We start from the raw sequence: 10,804 nt of genomic DNA on the forward strand, positions 1-10,804 counted from the left end.
ATTGTAAAAGAAAATGTCTTGGTAAAGTGTGTCAGAGCAGTGTATAGGATCAGATAGCGAAAGGAGTACAGATATACAGAGGACTCCTTTTATCAAACCGCGCTTAATAGCGCACGTTAAACCGCTAGTCACTACCGCCTCCTCTTGAGCAGGCGGTAGTTTTTGGCCAGAGCAGGGGTTAGCGTGTGATGAAAGTCACGCGCGTTAACCCCGCTAGCGCGGCTTGATAAAAGGAGCCCAGAATTAGAGAATGACGCGGTGACAAAATTCATCACCATTCCTGTCCCCGCGGATAACTGCGGGAAATAATCCCATGTCATTTTCTAGTGTCTATTTAATCCTCTGTCCTTCTACACCAGCATTCTTCAAAGCAAAGCTTGCGGGTCAGTGGTTGTGGCCATTCATACTCTGATTCTTATGTGAGCCAAGGATAATGAAGCCATTGTGACATCACTGATGTGATTGGCTCTTAGGCACTGGTGGAATGAGGCATTATGACATCACAATATCTGCTCTGGATACCAGAGACTGTCATTCTGTAGTGTCTGTTTCAACCTCTGTCCTTCTACACCAGCATTCTTCAAAGCAAAGCTTGCGGGTCAGTGGTTGTGGCCATTCATACTCTCATTCTTATGTGAGCCAAGGATAATGAAGCCATTGTGACATCACTGATGTGATTGGCTCTTAGGCACTGGTGGAATGAGGCATTATGACATCACAATATCTGCTCTGGATACCAGAGACTGTCATTCTGTAGTGTCTGTTTCAACCTCAGTCCTTCTACACCAGCATTCTTCAAAGCAAAGCTTGCGGGTCAGTGGTTGTGGCCATTCATACTCTCATTCTTATGTGAGCCAAGGATAATGAAGCCATTGTGACATCACTGATGTGATTGGCTCTTAGGCACTGGTGGAATGAGGCATTATGACATCACAATATCTGCTCTGGATACCAGAGACTGTCATTCTGTAGTGTCTGTTTCAACCTCAGTCCTTCTACACCAGCATTCTTCAAAGCAAAGCTTGCGGGTCAGTGGTTGTGGCCATTCATACTCTGATTCTTCCCTCTCTCCTTGAATGTCATGAAGATGGTTTCCCGCGGTTATCCATGGGGACGGGAACGGTGATGAATTTTGTCACCGTGTCATTCTCTACCCAGAATCTCACTGATGGGCAATGGTACTGCGTGATTTTCAGCTAAATATCATGAAAGGAAAATATATTGAAACACATTTTCAAGGCTCAGACACTTGAGCAGTTTTATAATGCTGAGGTAAAGAATTGTCTGAAATATTTTGCTATTATAAAGGTCTTTTTAATTTTTCATATTTGCAGTGCTTCACCAGTTCTTTTTCCTTGCCATTACAAGACATTTTAAAAGAAGCCGTTTCACTACCAGTTGCATTGAGGTCGACCTATCCACATCCTACATGCACATCCAATGGTAGGACATTTATCCACTCCTTCCCTAGCTAAGATATTCAAGCACCATTTATTTATTTTATTTTAGAGGTCTTTTAATTAGATGCTCAAGTCAATGATACAAAGAAAAGACAATACACATCAAATGCAAGAAGCAAAATATACATTGGGGCCGTTTCAAAACACTAAGGGCTCCTTTTACAAAGGCGCGTTAGGGCCTTAATGCGCAGAATAGTGCACGCTAAATTGCCACGCGCTAGCCACTACCGCCTCCTTTTGAGCAGGCGGTAGATTTTTGGCTAGCGTGCACTAATCCAATATGTGCGCTAAAACGCTTAGCGCACCTTCATAAAAGGAGCCCTAAGATATCCAGAAAACGGCATTAATTGGCATTTCAATGTCCTAATCGCCAGGACGTCTGCTTTTGAAACCGTTTTTCTGGACATCTTATAAGGCATCCTAGCTGCTGTGCGTTCAAAACTAAAGGAAGTGTGTTGGAGGTAAATTTTTGGGTGGGCTTAGACTTGGACTTCTAGCAGCAATAATTGCCCAGCCACTATTACCATGTCTTTGATGATCCAGGTGTCGAAGGCTGCTGTGAAATCCAGCAACACTGCTATCGAGGCCGATCCCCTATCACAGTTTCTGTGCTGGCAGATGTAGGTTCAGACACCGAAGCTGTCGGAATCTTGGTACCTACCCCACTTTCCTTTGAATCAGGTTTAGGCCTTGGGGCAAAGGACAAGTTAGGAAACCAGCCTTTTCTTCTTCCATTGGATTTTCTAACCAAAGCTCCCTCGCCCATTAAATGTATCTATTTTACAGGAGTGATTGCGGGTTTATCCTGATACTGGAGATGCTTGTTTGTTGTGGGATGGGTTTTCCAAGTGGTTCATTATTCCTTTTGTCGGTTCTCTGTTGCAAAGGTCTTGAAATGCGCCTCCTGTGGCTGCTGGCCCAGCAGTTATTGGGGAGAAATTGTAGGAGTTACTTTTTGGACACACAGTAGAACCTTAGTTTCCGAGTTCCTCCTGTGGCTAATTAGTGGTATTGCTGCTGGTGTGATGCTGAAGGACCCTACTACCTCTCTAATTTGTTCTGACGGGGGAGTTGGGGTGGGGTGTTATGTGGGTGTGTTTAGATCAGGGATCTCAAAGTCTCTTCTTGAGGGCCGCAATCCAATCGGGTTTTCAGGATTTCCCCAATGAATATGCATCGAAAGCAGTGCATGCACATAGATCTCATGCATATTCATTGGGGAAATCCTGAAAACCCAACTGGATTGCGGCCCTCAAGGAGGGACTTTGAGACCCCTGGTTTAGATGGTTGCAGTAGTGGAAATGGGGCTCTCTTGGGGCCCCAGATGTTTATTTCCAAGGAATATTGCTGAGATTTTGCAGAAGGCTTGTGGGCAATACTACCATAAGTTTGGGTGTGACCTGTCATCACCACAAGACCCACTGTGGCTGCTGTTTTTGAGTACAAGTTGGACTAGGTGGTTGCCATTTAGCGGTGGGTGAATGAATAAGACTGCATTGGGGAAATAGCATTATATTCACACAAGTTGTTCCTGTCATAAATGTTAAAGAATCACTAGTGTTGTGTTAGGTTTAATAAAGCTGTGGGCCATGACGGCCACAGGTTAATTTAATTTTGAGCTTTATTCGTGGAGCGGGTGGGGTGATTTGAAGGATGAAGGGGAGAGTGGGTGTGAAAGCCAATGTTAGAACATAAGAAGTTGCCTCCGCTGAGGCAGACCAGAGGTCCATCCCGCGGCGGCCCATCAGGCCCATTGCCTGAGCAGTGGTCCTTGACTATTTCTAGAACCTATCTCTACTCCTACCGTGTTTCCCCGATGGTAAGACACTGTCTTATTTTTTTTGGAAGGCCAAAATATGCTCTAGGGCTTATTTTCGGGGGGATGCCTTATTTACCCATGAAGAAGACTACAGTACACAGTTATTGTTGAAAAAAAACAGAATTTTATTACCTGTATTGGATGTTCTGGCCGTGAACAAACTCCTGCAGTCTCCGTTAGGGAGGGATGAGGGAAGCTGCTTGTGTTTCCTGGCGCGGAGTCACGTGCGCGCGCTGCAGTCCTGTCACTTCCTCCTCTTCACTTCATGACGAGGCGCGGCACGCAGCCATGGAGGCAAATACGGTAGACGGAGGGACCACACGGAGTCACCCACCGTACCACCCGATTCGGGTAAGCGCAGGTATCGGTGGGTGGCTTATTTGCGGGGGGGTGCCTTATTTTACATTTTTTTCTAAAAAGGGGGGGCTGTCTTATTTGATGGCCCTGCCTTATCATCGGGGAAACACGGTATCCCTATAATCTACGTCAACTCCTCTTTGTACCCCTCAATCCCTTTGTCCTCTAGGAACCTATCCAAACCTTCTTTGAAGCCCTGTAACGTGCTCCGGCCTATCACAGCCTCCGGAAGTGTGTTCCATGTATCCACCACCCTCTGGGTGAAAAAGTACTTCCTAGCGTTTGTTCTAAACCTGTCCCCTTTCAATTTCTCTGAGTGCCCCCTTGTACTTGTGGTTCCCCATCATTTGAAAAATCTGTCCCTGTCTACTTTTTCTATGCCCTTCAGGATCTTGAAGGTTTCTATCATGTCTCCTCTAAGTCTCCGCTTCTCCAGGGAGAACAGCCCCAGCTTTTTCAGTCTGTCAGTATATGAGAGATTTTCCATATCAGCTTAGTTGCTCTTCTCTGGATGTTAAGGGCAGTATACTTGAATTGGAACTTGGAAATCTATCAGGCTTCTGATATCATCGTGTCCTTCAGACATGATTCTTTCCTTTTATAATTAAAACTGTTTCTTCCAATCTCCTCTCCTGTTGGATTTTCAACACTTTATTGAGCGAAAAAGAAAACCTTTAATCAGAACGTTAATTTTAATGGTGTGTCATGAGAAGCTCTTTTCAAGGATAAACTACAGTAGACGGCAAAAAAAAACTAGTGTAAGGCAAGATTATGTGGCAGAAACTCCAAGCTAGTTATTTTTGTACTCCCGTTTTCTTGCAAAAGCAGAAATGCAGAAAAATATAGTAATTATTTCTATCAAAGCCTCTGCTTGATCTTCTCAGGCATATCTTTTGAATTTTAAACCTGTGGTTGTACTGAGGCTGTCTTCTATTAATGAGAGACTCTAAATCCTTAATCCAAGATTCACATTTAATAATTGATGACAAATTAAATAATCAACAGGTCACTTGTAGTAATTAATCTGGATCAGGATTCTGATCATACAAAATGAGTCTGCTTTGTGTAGCAATTCTCTCCCAGCAAGATATGTCAATGGCTAATGAGAGATGCACTCATACACCAGTTCCAAAGACAGAAGTTACATCAGTGGGCATAATTGATCTCACAGTCCCAGATATCGGTTACCAACTTGCAGTAAAAAAATACTATGGCTTTCTTTTTAACAGGGAAATAAAGCAACTGGAGAAGCTGCCTCAGTGTGGAGTGTTCTTGCCACTTCTGTCAGTTGTAATGTTTTTCTACTTTTTCCTCAGAGATTAGATACGAAGTAGGGGGGGGAGGAATTCTGCTCCTCCCAGCATGCCAAGAAGCAGGCATTGCAACAAGCTTCAGCCACTGAAAACACAGGTGCATTTTGGGAGGGAGGGGAGGGTTCTGGGGGAGGCCTCTGTTGGCAGGAGGGACTGGGCATCTCTCCTGCCATTTTCACTGCTGCAGGGAGGTGGGGTTGGTTCCCAGTACCTGGACTTCGGGGAGGGCTTTTTTTTTCTTCTTCTTTTTTTAATAGGGCAGATATTGTGTGTATAATTTATGCACATCTGCCCATTAAAAAAGAAAAAAAGGTTTCCTGACCCGAACAGCTGAGTGACAGGAGGCTGCTTTCAGGGCTTCCTCTGTCTCTGTTACTCGGGCTTCCCTTTGCCAGCCTTTGCCATATGTAAGAGCAGTCTCACACTGATCAATTGAATGAGAGAGTCTCGAACCTCCGTGCGAATCATTTGCATGCAATTTTTTTTTTTTAATATATCGATCACTCTTCTGTAATCAGCCAGAGAATCGGCCAACAGCAATTCAGTTGATATTAGAGATTATGTTTAGTGCATCCAGGTCTTGTTAAGGTTTCATAACCTTGGTATATCAGTGTCTCACAGCTGTGTTCATATCGACATGTGGTCGTATCTTGCGGAGTGGCATTCATTATTTGCATGTTTTTGTGTGCCGTCGTGAGAATGTCGGAGCTTATATTAGAGCAATGAACAAACGTTAAATTTCTTGTTAAACTTGGAAGTGAAATCGGGGCCATGTTAGTCCAAGTTTATGGGGATAATGCCATGAAGAAAATGGCAGTGCACAAATGGATTAAACATTTTTCTGAAGGGAGAGAAAGCATCACTGATGAAGAAAGGTCAGGGCGGCCAGTAGTGAGCAGACCTGATGAACACATTGCAAAAATTTGTTGAATTGTGTATCAAAATCGTCAGCTGACTGTGCGAAGCATAGCAGACCAAGTAAACATCGATAGAGAAACAGGAATTTAATTTTATTTTTTTATAGTTTATTCAATCTTTACAAGTTATAACACTCGTTCTAGTAAAACAGAGTAAATTCCAATAAAGAAAAAAGAAACAAAAAAAAAAATTAAGTGGAATTCTTGGAATAAATCTCCTCAGACCTCAACAAATATAGGAGAGAGAAAACATAAATTTGGGAGAAAATTAACAAAGTATAAATCTTTAAGAAAAAGCTCAAACGGACTCGGTTACATTCGTAAATTTCTCATCTGGAACTGCTGGTTAGCTTCTTAAGGTCCATAAAAGATCTCAAGTGTTCCAGGAGGAAAAACACATATCTTGCACTCAGATATTTTACTACACATTTGCAGGGATAAGCCAGCAAGAAATTAGCACCCAGTCTTCTTGTTTTGTCTTTCATTACTAATAATCTTGAGTAGACTTCGTTACATCTGGATATATCCATACTTTCTGTCCCCAAAAAGGGGTTGATCCTTTCTTGAAGAAAATTCTCATCACAGATGTAAGATCTTGTTCAAATACAAAATTTACCAATAGAGTATCTCGATCTTTAACTTCAGGTAAGGAATCTTCAAGAAACTCTGTCGAATTCTGTAACCAATCTTCATTTCCTTGAATATTCGGAACATTTTCAGAGGAATTTTTTTTCTCCTTTGAAATTGGAAGAAAATAAGCCTTGTTTATAGGTGGAATAGACTCTAATGGAAATTTAAGTTTTTAATAAGAAACTTATTAAAGATCTTAATTGGAGACAAAGCAGGAATCTTAGGGCAGTTCAACATCCTCAGATTTAACTGTCTGTTAAAGTTTTCAATCTGCTCAATCTTTGAAGAAAGGTCTGATCTTTAATAATAATAATAATAATAGCTTTATTTATATCCTGTCATACCTTTTCAGTTCAAGATGGTATACAACAAGAACAACAAGAGATGCTGAAAGGACAGCGAGATTACCGTATTTTCACGTAGATAATGCGCACCCTTGTAAAATGCGCACACAGGTATAGCGTGCGGGAAACCGAAATATATGTAAAAAAATTTTTGTATACTGCGCACACCCGTATACCGCGCATGCTGCCCCAACTCTCCCGTCGCCCGCCCCGACTCTCCTCTGGCCACACCGACTCTCCTTTCGCCCGCCCTGACTCTCCTCTCCCCCTTGAAGTCCTGTCCCCACCCTGAAAGCCTGATGCCCCCCCCCCGACGTCCGATTCACCCCACCCCCCGCAGGACCGCTCGCACCCCCACCCCGAAGGACCGCTTGCACGCACCCGCACCCCCACCCCAATGAACCGCTCGCACGCACTCCCACCCGCACCCTTACCCCCACCCTGAAGGACCACTCGCACCCCCACAGCCTCCCGACCCCCCCCAATCATGTAGAAGCTCCTACCAGTGCCCTGCTGCTTCCTCTTGGTGGTCCTGGCCCTTCTGTGAGCCCTGCGCCTGACGACAGAGAAAGGGCGGGACCGCCGGAAGAGGAAGCAGCGCAGGGCTCATAGAAGGGCCGGGACCACCAAGAGGAAGCAGCAGGACACCAGTAGGAGCTTCTACATGATGGGGGGGGGTCGGGAGGCTGTAGGGGTGCGAGCGGTCCTTCAGGGTGGGGTGCGGGTGCGTGCGAGCGGTCCTTCGGGGTGGGGGTGTGAGTGGTCCTGCGGGGGGGGTGAATTGGACGTCGGGGGGGAACTATGTAAAAAAAATTTGTACAACGCTCGCGTATAACGCGCAAGGTTATGCACGGTTTGTAAAATCGTGTATAACGCGTGCATTATATGCGTGAAAATACGGTACATCAGTTAGATTTGGGAAGGTGTGGAAGATAGTTGATATAGATTCTTTCAGTTCTCCTTTTACAATTTCTATTTTTTTAATACATTCTTGCTTGGCTTGTTCTATATTCAAAGGAAAAGTGTCAACTTTTGATACAAGTGCCTCCATATCTTGTGAAGTTTTTCCCACCTTCACATCCAAGGCCTTTATGGCCTCAAAAAGCATTTCCTGCATAATTGCTGGCTTTGGATTAGGCTTCACAGCCTGGTCCCGGATCTTCTCCACCTGCTTTTTACCTTTGGGTGAGGATCTGGCCAGATCCAGCTCCGTGGTTATCGCCTCCTCAGACCCGGGGCTAGATTCCACACTCCTCGTTCCTGATGGCAAGGAGGCATGGCCAGCATTAGGGTTGAAAGTGATGTCTCATCCAAAGAGTCGAGCACTCCCACATTTGACTCCACCCCGAACACAGCCTATCTTCAAACCGAGGTCCGGCATCGAAATGCCGCTCGAGAAATTGCAGCAAAATGAGTTGAATAGGAGAGGAAGAGAGGGCCGGAGACATCACGGCCCTCCCCAAATCTTTCCTCTTTCTATGAGGCATCTCAAAGCAGGTATTATTCATGAGGAAAATAAACTTAAAGAAAAATCACAGAGCTGGCAAGCCGGCATCAGCGTCCGTCCGCCACTTGGTTTCTCTCATCTCTGACACAGGAAATTTTTAACTAAAAATCTTTGCATGAGAAAGGTGTGTGCAAAAATGGTCCCAAAGGAGCTTACCAATGAACAAAAGCAAAGGAGAGTCGAAGTTTTGGAGAGGCAAGACAATGTTTTGGGCCATGTTAATTATGGTGATGAAACATGGATGCTCCCAAGATTGGTAGAAATTTCTTCTGTTGAACTGTTTAAGAATTATTTGGTTCAAATTTTGGGTTTTGCTCCCGAATTTATTCCCCCTTTGAATAAGATTTATTATTTACCTGGTTCTACTAAAAAAAAATTAGGGAGCGAAATACCTGTAGCAAATCAAGGACTTTTACCTCAACCACGTGAATTGGGAAACATTTCAGAAATTTTGGAAACATCTATTACAACTACTGAGGAAAGAGCTACCTTGCTCATTTCATAAGAACATAAGCAATGCCTCCACTGGGTCAGACCTGAGGTCCATCGTGCCCAGCTGGCCGCTCAAGCGGCGGCCCAACAGGTCCAGGACCTGTGCAGTAATCCTCTATCTATACCCCTCTATCCCTTTTCATTTGTATTTCAGCAAGATCTCACTGCGGTATTAAAGCTTTACTTTCATAAAGCTCAAGGTCCTTTTATGGGACAGCATATTTAGATCTACCCTGATGTTAACAAAGAGACACAAGAAAGGAGAAAATTGTTCTTAGTAATGAGGCAGGAAGTGAAAGATCTTGGAGCCATTTTTCAATTGATTTATCCTTGTAAATGCCTCATTAAATATTTGGGGACGAAATATACTTTTTTTTTGTTCCAGAACATCTTAGGAGCTTTCTACACATGAAAAAGATCATCAGGGACTAAAAAGGTATATAATATGAGAGGAATATATCCGTTAAAGCCTTTATTGATATTGTTTCTTGTTTAATTTCAGTATCAATTTTTGGGCCTAAGAAGAAGATATATTGTTACTTATGTCATTTTTTCCCCCGTAGCTAAAATTATGTTCGTATTTCCTTAACAAGTGTTAATGCTTGATATCATTCTTAAATGAATAAACGGATAAATAAAAATAAAAAAAGAAACATGGATGCAGTAATACGACCCTGAAACAAAGCATCAAAATGTACAATGGAAGTCAGTCAATTCTCCACAACCAAAAAAGTTCTTCCAGTCCAAATCAAGAGTCAAAATGATGTTGTTAACCTTTTTGGATATCAGAGGGATTGTTCATTATAAATTTGTACCAACAGGACAAACAGTTAATCAAGTTTATTATTTGGAAGTGCTGAAAAGGCTGCGTGAAAAGGTTAGATGAAAACAAACTCAAACTTTTCACCAACAACTCATGGCTCTTCCATCACGGCAATGTACCAGCTCACACAGCACTGTCTGTGAGGGAGATTTTAGCCAGTAAACAAATAACTGTATTGGTACATCCTCCCTACTCACCTAATCTGGCCCCCAATGACACTTTTCTTTACCCAAAGATAAAATAAATATTGAAAGGAAGACATTTTGATGATGTCAAAGGTAATACAAAGACAGCTCTGATGGGCATTCCAAAAAAAGAGTTCCAAAATTGCTTTGAAGGGGGAACTAGGCGCTGACATTGTCTTGCCTCTGCATAGCTTCACAAGGGGAGTACTTTGAAGGTGGCCATAGTGATATTCAGCAATGAGGTATGTAGCACTTTTTCTAGAGTGAGTTTGCGAACTTAAATGTCAGTCCTCATATACAAGCTAATCATAGAGGAGCACAGAAATACAGGGTCCCAGTTCATACCACTCAAATATCCAAACATAAAACAAAATTGAACCTATATTCAAAGGCTGTCCCCCAGATAATGTGAATTTATTTGCTAAACATTGTTAGCATTTTAAATAAGTGCATTAATGCATAGTATAAAGTGGCATTAATATGCATAAATGCATGTTTCTCAGAGGACAAACAAAATGGCATGTCTTCCTAAGTGGATAATGTCATCTGATGGAGCTGTGTTAGTCAAGCTTGCTCAGCTTAGCTGCATTTCTAGAAGCTTTTCAGACTAACTGCTCACCTGCTGCACTTCCTGCCTTGCTTAATCGCATGGGATCTACACCAGGGCTTTTTTATTTGTTTTTTTAGAACTAATTGGATGCTTCCTAATAGTATTAGTTTTCTGACAAAAATGTCCAGAAGAAACTTTGACAATTTGTCATTGTGTGTGGTCTCCCTTTTCTCTTAATATCCGAATTAGGTTTTCAGTCACAATTTGTTTTCGTTCTTTTGCATTTCATCTGCTACCGTAATCCTTCAGTGCTTGGTGACTCAACCAGGCCGGTATTTTACAAAATTGAATCTATGATTTTGCTTTGGTTATTTATTTATTTTCAGGGACATGGCTAGGTGCTTACG

This window comes from Geotrypetes seraphini, chromosome 12, assembly GCF_902459505.1.
Source record: "Geotrypetes seraphini chromosome 12, aGeoSer1.1, whole genome shotgun sequence".
Taxonomy (NCBI): Eukaryota; Metazoa; Chordata; class Amphibia; order Gymnophiona; family Dermophiidae; genus Geotrypetes; species Geotrypetes seraphini.